Source organism: Colobus angolensis, unplaced genomic scaffold, assembly GCF_000951035.1.
Source record: "Colobus angolensis palliatus isolate OR3802 unplaced genomic scaffold, Cang.pa_1.0 Scaffold99, whole genome shotgun sequence".
NCBI classification, from domain to species: Eukaryota; Metazoa; Chordata; class Mammalia; order Primates; family Cercopithecidae; genus Colobus; species Colobus angolensis.
Window position 1 is genome coordinate 1,259,650 of NW_012123931.1, and position 10,082 is coordinate 1,269,731.

Here is a 10,082-nt window from a genome sequence, read left to right on the forward strand (position 1 = left end):
CATGGTGAAACCCCATTTCTACTAAAAATACAAAAAATGAGCTGGGTACAGTGACACGTGCCTGCAGTCCCACTACTTGGGAGGCTGAGACAGGAGAATCGCTTGAACTTGGGAGGTGGAGGTTGCAGTGAGCTGAGATCACACCACTGCACTCTAGCATGGGCGACAGAGCGAGATTTCAACTCAAAAAAAAGACACAGACAGACCTCAGCCTTGCGTGATGTGAACACCTGTAATCTCAGCTAGTCAGGAGACTGAGATGGGAGGATTGCTTGAGCCCAAGAGTTCGAGGCTGTAGTGTGCTATGATCATGCCTGAGACTAGTCTCTACATTCCAGCCTGGGCAACATAGCAAGATCCCAACTATGAAAAGAAAAAAAGAGAAAGATGAAACAACTCAGATAAATAACCTAAGATTACACCTCGAGGAACTAAAAAAAGAACAAACTAAATCTAAAGTCAGCATAAGGAAGGAAATAGTAACAGAGCAAAAATCAATGAAATAGAGACTAGAAAAACAGAAAAGATCAATAAAACTAAGAGTTGAAATGAAACTCTTATGAAAAAGATAAATGAAACTGAAAAACCTTTAGCTAGACTAAGAAAAAAGAAGACACAAACAAAATTATAAATGTAAGAGGAAACATTACAACTGATATTACAGAAATAAAGGGATCATAAAAGACTACTTTGAATAATTACATGCCAACAAATTGAATAACTTAGAGAAAATAAGTAAACTCCTAGAAATATACAACCTACCAAGACTGAATCATGAAGAAATAAAAAATCTGACCAGATCAATAACAAGTAAGAAGGCTGATTTTGTAATAAAAAACTCAGGAGAGAGAAGAACCTAGGACCTCATGGCTTCACTGGCAAATTCTACCAAACATGTAATGAAGAATTAATACCAATCCTTCTCAACTCTTCCCAAAAACTGAAGAAAATATTTCCAAACTCATTTTACAAGGGCAACATTACCCTAATACCAAAGCCAGACATAAACACTAGAAGAAAAGAAAATTACAGGCCCATATCCCTGATGAATACAGATTCAAAAATCCTCCACAAAATACCAGCAAACCAATCCAACAGCTTATACACTATGATCAGGTAGGAATTATTTGTGGGTCGCAAGAATGGTTCAACATATGCAAATTAACACATCAGATACACCACATTAACAGAATAAAGAATGAAAATCATATGATCATCTCAATAAATGCAGAAAAAGCATCTGACAAAATTCAACATCCTTTCAAGATAAAAACTTTCAATAAATTAGGTACATAAGTAATGTCATAATAAAGATCACAGATGACAAGCCCACAGCTAACATTATACACAACAGTAAAAATGTAAAACCTTTTCCTCTAAGATCAAGAACAAGACAAGATTATGCCATCTCATCCAGTTCTATTCAATATAGTCCTGGAAATTCTAGCAAGGGCAATTAGTCAAGAAAAAAAAAAATAAAAGTACCCAAATTAGGAAAAAAAGAAATGAAATTGTCTGTTTGCAGATGACATGATCTTATATACAGAAAACCCTAAAGGTTCCACCAAAAACTATTAGAACTAATAAATTCAGTAAAGTTGTAGTATATAAAATCAAAATACAAAATAGAAAAATCAGTAGCTTTTCTACACACTAACAATGAACCATCCAAAAAAGAAATCAAAAAAACAACCCCATTTACAACAGCATGAAGGACATGAAAGACAATAAAAGGCTGGCCACAGTGGCTCACACCTGTAATCCCAGTACTTTGGGAGGCCAAAGCAGGCTGATCACTTGAGCCCAGGAATTCAAGACTAGCCTGGGCAACATGGCGAAATCCTGTCTCTACCAAAAAAACGAAAATTGGCCAGGCATGGTGGGGTGTACCTGTAGTCCCAGATACTCAGGAGGTTGAGGTGGGAGGATAACCGGAGCCTGGGGAGGTCAAGGCTGCAGTGAGCTGTGATCATACCACTGCACTCCAGACTGGGTGACAGAATGACATCCTATTTTAGGATTGTTTATTTTACTGTTTAACAACAAAAATAATAATAATATTAAAATACTTAGGAATATATATCTAACCAAGGAAGAGAAAGATCTATACACTGAAAACCATAAAACATTGATGACAAACTGAAAATAACACAAATAAAGACATCCCATGTTCATGAACTGGAAGAATTAACATTGTTAAAATATCCATACTACCCAAAGCAATCTACAAATTCAACATAATCCCTATCAAAATCTCCGTGATGTTTCTCACAGAAACAGAAAAAACAATCATAGACCTGGCACAGTGGTTCATACCAATAACCCTATAATCCTAGAACTTTGGGAGGCCAATGCAGGCAGACTGCTTGAGCTCAAGAGTTTGAGACCAGCCTGGGCAATGTGGAGAATACACCAAAATACAAAATAATACCAGCAATCCACCAAAAATACAAAAAAATAGCCAGGCATAGTGGTACACACCTGTAGTCCCAGCTCCCTGGGAGGCTAAGGAAGGAGGCTCACTTGAGCCCAGGAGATAGAGGCTGCAGTTTAAGCTATGATCGTGCTACTGCACTCCAGCCTGGGTGACAGAGTGAGACCTCATCTCTAAAAATATTAACTTTTTTTTTTTTTAAAAAAGAGTAAGTTCTGAAGTCAGACACAAATACATATCCCAAGTCTGCCAATTACAAACTACACAGCCTTTAGACAAATTCTTTAACATTTTTGAATCTCAGGGTACACAGCTATAAAACAAGAGTAAAAATATCTACTTTGTAGGGTTATTTTCAAAATCAAAGAAAGTAAATGTGAAGAAATATTTGATGGCAAACAACCAGCCCTCAATACTTGGTAGCTGTGCACCAGAGGATTATGAGTAATTTTTTTGTTATTTTCAGATTTTCTGATATATGATTGCACTGCACTACAATTACAGCTTTAAAACCCTGTAATGATTTAAATTTAAAGTACTTCCAAATTACAGATTAAACTAGGCTCTCACTTAAAATTTTTCAGTCCAGAGTTCACAAACTCTTAATTACAGGCCTTTTCCTACAAAAAGGAAAAAAAAAAGGTTAGTTCAAGATTAGCCAGGCACAGCGGCTCACACCTGTAATCCTAGCACTTTGGGAGGCTGAGGCGGGCAGGCTGCCTGAGCTCAGGAGTTCAAGACCAGCATGGACAACATGACAAAACCCCATCTCTACCAAAAATACAAAAACTTAGCTGGGTGTGGTGGTGCGCACCTGAAGTCCCAGGTACTCGGAAGACTGAGGCATGAGAATTGCCTGAACCCAGGAGGCAGAGGTTGCAGTGAGCTGGCATCACACCACTGTACTCCAGCCTGGGTGACAGAGAGAGACTCTATCTCAAAAAAAAAAGAAAAAGAAAAAACTGAGTTATTATTTCTTAAGTCCCACCAGATACTGATTAACTTCAAATCCTTACATCACTGCATCTTGTGCGTTCAGTTAGGCACCTGACAGATTATTGTCTCTGCCTCTGAACTGAAATGCATAACTTTGTTTTTAAATAAATTCCTGATATTTCCAGGTGCACTTAGGTAAACAGGTACTACAGTGTAAAAATAAACATAAGTAGGAGATGTATACTTCACACTAGATTACCACAAAGGATTTCTGGGGAACAATTCACTTGATTATATGAATAAAAAGCCAACAGAGAGCAACCAAGAGGAAGAATAAGAACCCATGTCAGGTTAAAGAGCACCACTGTCAGGTTAAAAGGGTTATGTTCTCATTTCTGCAAAAAATGTATACGAATGGCTAATAAGCATATGAAAAGATGTTGAAATCACTAGTCATTAGGGAAATACATATCAAAGCCACAATGAGACATAACTTCGTACCCACCAAGATGTCTACCGTCAAAAAGACAGACAAAACAACTGTTGGAGAAGATGTGGAGAAACTGGAATCCTCACACACTGCAATGGAAATGTAAACCAGTACGGCTGGTTTGGTAACAATCTGGCAGTTCCTCAAAAAGTAAAAGATAAGCCACCATATAACCCAGCAATTCTACTCCTAGGTTTATACTCAAGAGAAATGAAAACACAAGTCCACACAAAAACTTCTACAGGAATATTGACAGCAGCAATAGCCAAAAAGTAGAAACAATGCAAGATGTTCATGAACTGATAAGTGAATAAATAAAATGTGGTATATCCATATGATGGAATATTATTCATCCATAAAAAGGAATGAAGGGCTGATACGTGCTACAACATGGATGAACCTTGAAAACATTATGTTAAATGGGAGAAGTCACACACAAAAGGCTTCATATTGTACAATTCCATTTATGCGAAATGTCCTGAATAGGCAAATCCATAAAGACAGCAAGTAGATTAGTGGGTGGCTGGAGCTGGAGATGGGGAAGTGGGGAGGGAGGCCAGAATGGAAAATGGCTGCTAATGCTTATGGGGTTTCATATTGGGGTACTGAAAATGTTCTAAAGTTGATTGCAGTAATGGATCCACAAGTCTCTAAATACATTAAAATCACTGAAGTGTACATTTTAAATGGGTGGATTTTATGGTATATGAAGTCAATAAAACTTTAAATTAAAAAAGAAAGCAAGCTATGTCCTAATCTAAAATGTCCAAAATTGCAATCATTCAGTTACTACCTTCATGATATTTGCCATAACTAAGTACCACCTATAAAATAATTTACATAATTTTCTTTCAATAAAATGACATTTACTCAAAAATCTGTAACACTATCTTAAATGTAAAATCAGTTAATATACAAGAAATATGGATATGGCAAAATACTGACAGTGGTACTCAAGTAAATGAAATTTGAGAAACTCAGGGCTGCAAAAAAAACAGTGGCCAATCAGAAAGTGGAGCACCCAAAAAAACAAAGACAAAAGGCGGTAAACAGGGAATGAACACTAGGTCTGGCTGAGCCCAAAGTGTCTCAACGAGTTCCTGCCTTGTTCAGAACTGAAGTCTCACTTGTCTTATTCTGCCCTGCAATTCCGGAATATCTGTGGAGATGCCTAAGAATCCTAGAGATGGAAATGTAAAGATGGGCTCAAGTGCCAGGAAAAGTATATCTTTTCTTTATCCAAGTTTGGGTACGCAGGTTGTAAAAGAGCAAGGAGTAAATGGCAGACCCAAAGCAGTGAGAAGCCTGCTGGTAGCCCTACTCCAAAATATAGGGGCCCATCTAACTGAAGCCAGGATAGTACATCTATGAATTATCCACATATTGGTCAATAAATTGTAGAAAAATTGAGGTTTGCAATCACAGTTCCTCTCCAGGATTCACAAAGTCTGTCACCCACGTTTTTGCCTTTTCCAACGTTTAAGAAAATCTGAGTATTTGCCTTTCTGAGTCTGATACTTTAATGTTGTCACAGGCACACTCAAAAACTACCAATAATTGTTCACATCTTTGCTAATCAGAAAACACATGTATTATGGTAAAAATGAGTAGTTTGTAGCCAGGTGTGGTGGCGGGCGCCTGTAGTCCCAGCTACTCGGGAGGCTGAGGCAGGAGAATCGCTGGAACCCAAGAGGCAGAGGTTGCAGTAAGCCGAGATCGCACCACTGCACTCCAGCCTGGGCGACAGAGCAAGATGCCATCTCAAAAGAAAAAAGAGTAATTTGAAGAGCAATATAGACATTTTATAATGCTGAATTGTTTAATAAGATTTTCAATTCTGATTACTTTTATATATACTGCCATGAATATGTCAACCAAGTTATTTATTTTTTCTCATGAACGTGGCATGCTAGATTGAAAATACTGAAACTATCTCTCCTTTCCAATACTGTATTAAAAGTAGGCCTAATGCATACTAAAATCTTGACAAATTAAATACGATGTCTGAAATGTGCTTCAAAACAATTTAGTGGGGAGGTAACTTTTATGGAATAATACTGCCTATGTATAATGTATAGCTAATTTTTGAAATAGATTGATACATAGCAGTTCATCATACTATTCTCTTTTGTGTATGTTTCAAAACACAAAATGAACTTATTACTTTAAGAAGTTATCATTTTGGCAAAACTTCACAAAATCTTTAGTGTTTCATGTCACAGAAGAAAAAGTCTTTCCATAAATAATTTCTTTCTAATAATTTTTTTTTTTTTTTGAGACAGAGTCTCGCTGTCTTGCTCAGGCTGCAGTACAGTGGCACGATCTTGGCTCACTGCAACCTCCACCTCCCGGATTCAAGCGATTCTCCTGCCTCAGCCTCCTGAGTAGCTGGGACTACAGGCACATGCCAGCATGTCCAGCTAATTTTTTGTATTTTTAGCAGACACGGGGTTTCACCATGTTAGCCAGAATGGTCTCGATCTCCTGACCTTGTGATCTGCCTGCCTCGGCCTCCCAAAGTGCTGGGATTACAGGCATGAGCCACCGTACCCGGCCTCTAATAATTTTTAAAGCTAGCTCCATCACTGGACTGCAGATCTTTTCATTCTTTATATTTCACAAGACCCATAGCCAATCAGTGAAAGCCAAACATGTTTGTGAAAAAGGTTAGCTACAAATGCACCATGGAATACTATGCAGCCATAAAAAAGAACAAAATCAAGCCCTCTGCAGTAACACGTATAGAGCTGGAGACCACTGTCCTAAGTGACTTAACATGAGAAAAGAAAACCGAATACTGTGTGTTCTCACTTATAAGTGGGAATTAAACACTGAATACATGATGGTAAAAGTTGCGAACAACAGACACTAGGGATCACTAGACCAAGGGGGGCATGGGCTGAAAAACCACCTGTTGTCTACTATGCTTATGGCCTGTGTGTGTGATGGGATAGTTGGGACCCCAAGCATCAGCATCAAACAATTTACCCATGTAACAAATCTACACATGTACCCTTTACTATATAATAAAAGTTGAATTAAAAAAAAAAGTTACCATCCAGCAGAAACTGCAAACAGAATTTTATTGATTTAAGTTTTGCTATGCCAGCCATTTACAGTTGTCTCTTCTACAATTTCAAAAATGCCAATTACACAATGGATATCAGATTGTACCCTTAGAGAGAATTCTATTAAACTTCCCCCTAAATAATACCACCACTTTCTAAGTGTTTAAATAACATTCACATGTGATTCCCAAAGAAGTTGTTTCTCCTTTAAAACTAATCTGGGCTGTGGTCAGGTATGAAAGTGAAAGAAACCAGGTGCAGTGGCTCACCCCTGTAAACCCAGCACTTTGGGAGGCCGAGGCAGGTGGATCATCTGAGGTCAGGAGTTCGAGATCAGCATGGCCAACATGGCGAAACCCCATCTCTACTAAAAATACAAAAAAAATTAGCCAAGCATGGTGGTGAGCACCTGTAGTCCCAGCTACTCAGGAAGCCGAGGCAGGAAAATCGCTTGAACCCGGGAGGTGGAGTTTGCAGTGAGCCAAGATCACCCCACTGCACTCCAGCCTGGGTGACAGAGTGAGACTCGGTTTCAAGAAAAAAGAAAGTGAAAGAAACGACAGAATCTCAAGTCCCTTCATCTTACTTATCTTTAAAACATTCCTGCAGCTAATTGAAGAGATTAATGGCCTTACTATCAATCTTTTAGGAGTTCTTAAAATACCTATGAAGCACCAAGGGCAAACATTTTTAAAGTCTATTTAGAATACTTCATCCTTTGGACCTCAGTCACCAAAATTTATTTAAAAACACATTTGTACAGTACTGCTGATTACATTTCCACGGTTGTTTGACCTGAACAACCAAGTGATTAACCATAATGCTATAGTCTGCATATTTGTGTTCTTCAAAATTTGTGTTGAAATCCTAGTTTCCAAGGTCATATTAGGAGGTGGGGCCTTTGGGAGATGACTGTATTACGAGGGCAGAGTCTTAACGATTGAGATAAATGCCCTTATAAGAGGCCAGAGAGAGACCCCTTCACCCTTGCACCATGTAAGGAGACAGCTAGAGGGTGCCATCTATTAACCAGAAAGCAGGCTATCACCAAACACTGAATCATCAGACATCTTGATCTAGGACTTCCTAGCCTCCAGAACTGCAAGAAATGAATTTCAGTTGTTTATAAGCCACTCAGTCTGAGGTATTTTGTTATACCAGACCCAAATGGACCAAAGACACATACAGAATATTTGTAATGCAGCTCAAGGGAGTGCAGAGAAAGAAAAAAGCATCTGTTGAGGGCTTACCATGGGCCAGGAACAGTTCTAAATGCTTTACAGACACCTAATTTATTACTATCAACAAATTTATGAGGTGGATATTATTTCTACTTTACAGATGAGAAAGGCTCAGAAAAATTAATTGGCCAAAAACAAGGGGTGGAGCTGAGATTCAAACTCAACTCAATCTGCCTTCAAAGCCATCAGATTACTTCTCCCACAAAGACAACCTTCCAAAATACATTAAAAATCGACTCTTTGATTGATTAAAAAATTAATTATTTAGTGAATATCATTCTTCATTTCAAGTGGCATAAATCATCTGCAACCAACAAACTTTGAGGAAAAGTCATAGTTAAGAGAAATAATACAAGGGACAGAGCGCCAGTATAGGCCAGAGTAGGACAGTGGTCAGACTACCAATCTTAGGTCAGAAAACCTAATCCCAGATTTACCACTCACCAGCTGGTGATCTAAGGCAAGTAATAACCTTTTGAGCCCCCGTTTCTCCATTCATAAAATAAGCATTACTCCTAGCCCATCCATCCTTCTACCACAGATTATTTAAGAAGATGAAAAGTTAATGATGAAATTAATCCATAAACTAAGACAAACTATAATTCATATAAGGAATTAGTATCTGGTAAAATGACTATTAGTGAAGAGCTATTTTCATGGAAAATAACTTATCACAACTAGAATAAGAGATGCAGTCCACCAGTAACAGGAAGCTGCTCACAAACAGGTGGCCTCATCTCAGCGGGGGCCCCCTTAACAACAGCAGATGTTGCTCAGAGGACCAGTTTTGTGTCTGCTTTCTAACAATCCCGTTCCTCCCTGCTGCCGTTCCCACGAACGAGACTGGAAAACGGCGTAGGGGAAGGCGCGAAGGAAGTGCTGGGAAAAGAGCAGCAACAGAGGCAAGAGGCTGGGTCCCACAACTCCCAGGTGCGAGGGGCTCTTCACTCCTCCAGGCCTCAGCTCACGCATCTGGAAGACGGAGAGGCCATTCCTGCCCTGTTTCCTGGGCAGAGCTAAGATCAGAGTACAGGGAAAGCATGGTAAAACCCGCTGAGAATGAAAGATGACGATGACGATCACCTGTCAAACGAAGGGCGGCTCCTCCAGGAGCCCCACGCATTTAGACATTCCAGAAGCCTCGTCACCCGCGGCCGGGGCTGCCCCCAAGTGAGGTGACGCGGCGGCCCCCCCACTCATCCCTCAGACCGCGTAGTGTGCGGGGTCTTACGTCCCTAACACCCCAGATGAGCCCGCAGAGGAGGCCCGGACGCGGCTCACTCCCGCCCCCGTCCCAAGGCCCCCGAGGCCGGCCTCTGAGCCCTTCCCAGGCTACCGCGGCTCCCCTCCCCCAGCAACGATCCCTGCCCCGCTCCACCCGCACTCCCAGGTGAGGGGAGGGGGTGAAAGGGCGTACCCCGCCGCCATTTTGTCCCCTAGTCCCCGGAAGGCATTCAGACGGCCCGCGCCCCAGCCGGGACCCTCCCGGGTCTGCGCTACGCACGCCCCTCGCGGACACTCACCCCTGACCGCCCTGCGCAGTTCGGAGTGGCTCAGAGCGTCCCGCCGGGAAAGGGGCGGGGCGGGGCGGGGCAGGGAGGCCTCGGAGAGGCGGGGTGGCTTCTAGATGCACCACGTGATCTCAGCCGCTGCCGCGCCGCTCCCGGCTGCTGGAGCTGTGTAGTCCGCGCGCAGGCGCACGTCCGTTCGCGCCGTTGGGGCGGCCAGAGTGGAGGTCGGACTGTTGATTTGGTTCGATGTCCCGGCGCGGCTTTTCCGAAGCTGTTTATTTTCCTAAGTTAAGCTTACACCGCCGCTTTTGGTCACACAAGTCCTTCTCGTACTCAATCTTTTCCCTCCGCCTGCCTTATCACCACAGTCAATCCACAGATTAAGGATTCAGAGGCGCGCCT

General features: G+C 41.2%; 1 protein-coding gene across 1 annotated transcript in view; it reads right to left on the bottom strand.

Annotated features, from left to right (window-relative positions):
• The window catches only part of SCAPER (S-phase cyclin A-associated protein in the ER), a 565,180-nt gene extending 555,330 nt beyond the window's left edge, over positions 1 to 9,850 (bottom strand). Inside the window, exon 1 of the mRNA XM_011932825.1 lies at positions 9,693 to 9,850. The gene's annotated coding sequence lies outside the window, so the exon portion shown is untranslated. The remainder of the gene's footprint in view (positions 1 to 9,692) is intronic.
• Between the last annotated feature and the right edge of the window lie 232 nt (positions 9,851 to 10,082).